At 33.0% G+C, this 6,000-nt stretch overlaps 1 protein-coding gene across 1 annotated transcript in view; it reads left to right on the top strand.

Moving 5' to 3' along the window:
* Positions 1–876: 876 nt before the first annotated feature.
* tbck (TBC1 domain containing kinase) overlaps positions 877–6,000 on the top strand; it is a 173,697-nt gene continuing 168,573 nt past the window's right edge. The window contains exon 1 of the mRNA XM_087236400.1: positions 877–1,077. The gene's annotated coding sequence lies outside the window, so the exon portion shown is untranslated. The remainder of the gene's footprint in view (positions 1,078–6,000) is intronic.

Here is a 6,000-nt window from a genome sequence, read left to right as displayed (position 1 = left end):
AGAATTAGCATAATCTATTTTCATAATTCAACAGATGTAATCCCTCTATTAATCACATTATTTCTGTTTCTTAAGGTTTGCAATAACCTGATTCATGACAAATAATAATCTTGTTCATTACACTCAAAGGACTTTTACGTTGAAATTAAACGACTTCCTTTTAAAGTGAAATAACTTCCTTTTACTGTGAAAATTCATGCATACACACATATGAAATCACTTGCATATATGTATATACACAACTAACTGTATATATGTTTGTGAATTTTATTTTGTATGTTTGCACAAGTGTCATTTGGGTGTTTATGCACACATCAAGTTTATATTCTTATGTGAGAGTTCATGGGTGTATATGCATAGATCAAGTTTATATGTATATGCGAGTGCGTATAGGTGTGTTTGCATGCAGCAAGTTTATATGTATGTGTATGTGTTAATGTGAGTGTTTATGTGAGGATCGAGTTTATATGTATGTGCGTGTGTATTTGGGTGTATTCATGCGTCAAGTTTATATGTATATACACAAGTTCATCCATGTTGTTTTGAACATCCAGTAGTATAGGTGTATATGCGAGTAATTTATAGGTGTATATACACGTGTTTTATGTATGTGTTGATAAACAAAGTTTGATTTAAATCCTATACGGCACCTCATAAAAAGGCCCTACAGCATTTGCTTACAACATGTCTATTTATGACCCAATACTGACAAACTAAAACTGAAACTGACATCCGTTTGGAAATTGCACACACTATATTAAACAGGGACTTTGAAATAAACAAAATCCTAGAAATTACTGCCACATAAAGCTGATTTTGAAATTGATAATTCCATTTTTTTATCCTTTATTTGTTTTTGAAATAGCTACAAATTTCATATCTTAACCTAAACATAAACGATAACGTCGTCAAACAAAGCCCCTACGACGTTAAATATAGGCGCGAGACATCTCGTTTTACCTGAACAGCTGACCCTGACATGCGCAGAACAGTTGGCGGGAACATCTCCTGTGATGAAGACGGTGACTGGACAAATCTTCAGATGACAAGCGAAACACTGCTCATCTCGTCGTCTCTGTGAGTTACCAAAACTACTTATTATAACACGCAAGCCACACGAGTCGAGTGTGCGGTTCTTGTGTTGCTTGCTCGGTTGTTTTTCTCGTGAACATCTCAGAGTTGAGAACTGAAACATAAGACATGGAGTCGCATTTAGCTGCTGTTTGAGCATGCTTTACAAACATTAATGGATAATTTTGACCCATAATAGTTTAACTAATGTATTTTGTTGAAACATGATTCACATACACTTGAAGTCAGAATTACTGTATTAGCCCCCCTGTTTACCAATCCCCCCCAATTTCTGTTTAATGGAGAGAAGATTGTTTCAACTAATTTCTAAACATAATAGTTTTAATAACTCAATTCTAAATCACTAAATTACTTTATATTTTTCATGATGACAGTAAGTCATGATTCACTTGATATTTTTCAAGACAATTCTATACAGCTTAAAGTGCCATTTAAAGGCTTAACTGGGTTAATTAGGTTAACTAGGCAGGTCAGGGTAATTAGGCAAGTTATTGTATAACGATGGTTTTGTTCTGTAGACTATCGAAAAAATATATATATCTTAAAGGGGCAAATAATTTTATTATTTTATTCTAACTAAAATAAAACAAGTAAGAAAAAATCTTATCAGACATGCTGTGAATATTTCCTTACTCTGTTAAACATGTTAAATGTGTTAATCAATATATTATATACATAATGGTTAATTTTTTTATATTTAAAATTTAATGGTTAATTTTTTAAATTTAAAGTTGCTCATGAAGGTTCAAAGCCTCAATTTTTTTCAGCATATTTGAAATACTGTATATTGTCATGACATAAACTAATGGCATTGTAGCCTACTTAGTAAAATTTACGAGCACACTCCTCGCTCAATTTTAACCTTTTGTTCAACCTCATGTGATTAGTTTGCATTGTGTATTTTTAATATCTTTAATTCTTATGGTTCTACTTTAAAAATAAACTATGTTTTTACTAAAAATAAAACCAAACAAAATTGTTTTGGTTGTCAATAAACTATTGCTTTGAAAAAGTGACTATAATAACAGGCCAAAATATTGTGTAGTCTAAACCTAGCATTGGAAAGTGCATCAATTAGGGTGACAAATTTATACAAGTAATGTTCACTACTTTGAACACATTGAAGTTGGTTTAGTCTCACATTCAGACTATCTCCTTAATAATGTAATTTCCGAATTGCAAATTCTAAATTGTGAAATCATATTAGCAGCCAATGACTGTCAAAGTACAACACTGTTCACAGTCAAATAAATAGTGCTAATGTTGTTTTAAAGTCTTATTTACATGTGATTTCAGACCATGTCACAAGTTGTAACTGAATGAGTGTGCAAATATAAAACCAACTACCTCAATTTGGAAAACCCAAGTGCACTTATTTACTCCCATATTGCAAACTCTATAGCAGGGGTGCCCAAACTTTTTCTTATAAAGGGCCAAAAAGCAAATATCATTGATAGCAGAGGGCCTAAGTTAAATATACCAAACCATACCTGTCAACCCTTCCATTTTTCCCAGGATTCTCCAGTATTTTACTGTTCTATCCCGCTATCATCCCGTAAAGGTATTTTCCCGTATTTCTCCCGTATTTTTAGTCTTTCTCTGAACAGCCGAGCCTCCCTATACGCAATCCCTTACCGCCGAACCACCAGGGGTCGCCCTTGCTCTTAAATGTTAGTCTGTTCTGTGCTTTCGCTTTGTTTAGGAATGAAAACACTTTTAAATAAACATTAAAAACGGCGTGATTCCCTTTCCTTTGATTACAGGTGCTATATCCTATGCAATCCTCAAAACAGTCATATAATGGTGCATGACTGTCAGCTGATGTGCTCCATAGTGATAAACAGATGCTGTTTCCCAAACGGATTCTGTACACGCGATTTGAAGCAGAGAGAAAGTCTGGCTTTTGGGTGCGTGTTTAAACAGACATACACACATAATTAATTAACAATAATAACATATAAAGATGTCGATCTTGGTAGGGTTTTTTTTTTTCAAACACAAGTAATTTAGTCCTAAATGAGCATGAAAGTTAGGAAAGCAGTTGAATGCTTTCATTATAATATTAGATGTGTGCATTTTTAAAGTGACACCTCTTATTTAATGTAATACATTTATTTTTTTAATAATCTAGAGATTCATTGGTTGCTTTTTAATCAGAATGTTTAAGTTATACAGTGGAAAAACGGCTAATGAGATTTGCTAGCTTGATTCTATTTTATTATAATAGCTATTAATTTTAATAAGCTGAACTGTTTGCTAATGTATTTGCTGCTAATGTATATTATATTATTATTATATTTAATAATATTTTATATTTTTAATTTTTTTAAATATTTTTTTAATATTAATATTTTTAATAATAATTTAAAAATATTTTATTGACCATTTAACTGTTTATTTACAATGTAACAGCTCCAAATGAACATGTTTAGTAATTTGGGGATTTTTTTGTGGGGGGTTGGTGGGATCCCTTATTATGGTGGGCATATCCCTTTTTTTCACATCCCAATGTTGACAGGTATGTACCAAACTAGTTTACATTACAACTAACATGGGTAGCTTCCAAATTCCTTTCATAATATTAAAAAATAAATGGAAAACATTACTTTGAATTGTAACTAATGCAGCAAAACTTTAAATTACAACTCTAAGTTATAATAAGTCTTTGCATTGCATCCATTGTATGAGTAATTTACACCATTTACATTGAAACATTTAATTTCAGATAGCTTTTTTTGTTGCTTAATCAAAAAACAAATAAATAAAAGGTTACATTAAATTCAAATTGGCAATCTATAAACCATTCTCAGATGGAATGGCGGGCGAAATCAAAGGTTACCATGGGCCAACTTTGGCCGTGGGCCCTAGTTTTGGCATCTCTGCTCTATAGCTAGCCGATGAGGAATCGTTATCGTGTTGAAGATGGCGTTGGTAGCACTTTTGAGACTTTTTTTATTTTTATTTAAATAGTAGACCAAATTAATCAGAGGATTCAGAAGGGCAAATAGGGGTGATTTTTGATTTGACATGGCCCATATATCATGGGCTGGAGCTCTGGTACATGCTTCATGGCAATTATTGGGATGAGAATCGGTTTACTGATTGTTTGTATCTGCAGCACAGTTGGGGTCAAGTGTGTCTGTCGACAAACAAACATTGGCGATGTTTGTTTGCAAAGCATTTGAGGTCCAGAGAAGTGGGCATCCATCTTGTTCTTTCGTTCTTGCGCTCGCCAGTGCTAAAATCCCTTGATCAACAGCCCAGAAGAAGCAACAGTTGAGGGGCGTTTATGTACGCTAGGATCTCAATAGTCATGCTGTGTGAGAGTGTAAGATCTGTCAGCAAAAGTCCAATAAAACCCCCTGCCAGTCATTGCTAAGCTCTGTACATGGCTATAACCAGTCATATTTCATGTCAAGATTTTTGTTGAATAAATCATTTCTGTGATGCATCTTTGTAGTTTTGAATGACTACAAACAATATAAACACTACAAAGACAAGTTTACATCTACAGTAAAACAGTGAAACAGTTTATTGTGGCACTGGGTTTGCCAGCACATTGGCTTGGTTAAGATCAGTCTGTGTTGGATCTGATTACTTGCCAGGCTTAAAAATGTGTGTGAAATAAGAGAGTAGATAATTGTAGGTTCACGTTTCACCTCAGCGTTATGTGTTTTGTGTGTGTCTGTGTCTGTGTGTGTTACACTTGTTTAGCTGTACAGTCCAAAAGACAAGTGCTAACTTGCAGGCTTTTTTATTATTGTATTTCTTGCAAATGTCAGATTAGTCTGACTTTGCAGGAAGACAATAGCTGTTTCCATTCACCTATTTTTATGTTAATAATGAGATGTTGCATAAATGATGTTGGAAACACAAACATGCATTGTAAAAATAGCTATAAAAACATGTTCTCTATTGAGTCCTAATGTATTCAAGTCTAGGTGCATAGACTGCAATGGAAACCCATTTACCAATAAATTCCATGATGCGTATTAAAAACAGTTTTGGCTAGACTAACCAATAGACCATTCTCCCATTTATTTTCTTTGTTTTATAAAGTAGACTATATTACAGTTTTTCGCAGTGTCTTTGGTGCATTTCTCAAAACAATTAGTACAAACTGCAAACCCTAGTTGATAACCTGCAAAAGCGTGTCACTTGCTCAAAATGGAGAGCTCATTCCTCAAAAGCAAGTATTCATGTCAATGAAAGTGTCAGTGTCATCAAGATGAAAAGTCCTGACACTATTGTTTACGAACAAGATAGTCAAATGGCTTTGTCATTTTTGGTCACATTCATAATGCATGTTCACATTTGCTTTTTTTTATTATTGCTATTTAACAGGACAATACATCATAGTTTACAATGCAACATAGGAAATATTACAAATTGTCTTTTTATTTGTATTTGTATATGTCTGTTTTATTTGTATTTTTAAATTTTCCCACCATCTTCTCAAAATAAAACAAATAAAATGTATGAATTATAAACAAACATATCCTCAGAAAGAAAAAAAATATTATAATAAATTAAAAATAAAAGTAAAATTTAAAGAAATAAAAAAAATAAGTTTGCAATAAGAGCAACATTTAGGTTCACAATAAGGATTCAACATTTGCTCTTTCCAATTACAGTTTATCTTGGTTGCTTTGATGAAGCCATCAACTGAAACTCCACATTTTCAAAACAGTTAACACACAGGCCTAAACAGCGGCACTCATGGTCAAAATGACACATTTTGCTTGCAAAAGGCACATACTGTGTCAGAACATTTAAAATATGCAACAAAAGCTAGTTTTACCTTCGAACAACACAACTTGCAAACAAGTATATGAGCTCTTTCAATTAATCATTACACAATGGACTACAAAATACAGAACTCAGTGTGAATCAATGCACCATTGCTTG

Source organism: Danio rerio, chromosome 1 (assembly GCF_052040795.2).
Source record: "Danio rerio strain M-AB ecotype USA chromosome 1, GRCz13ab, whole genome shotgun sequence".
NCBI classification, from domain to species: domain Eukaryota; kingdom Metazoa; phylum Chordata; class Actinopteri; order Cypriniformes; family Danionidae; genus Danio; species Danio rerio.
The sequence above is the reverse complement of the archived record's forward strand: the minus strand, read 5'-3'. Positions and strand labels throughout refer to the sequence as shown.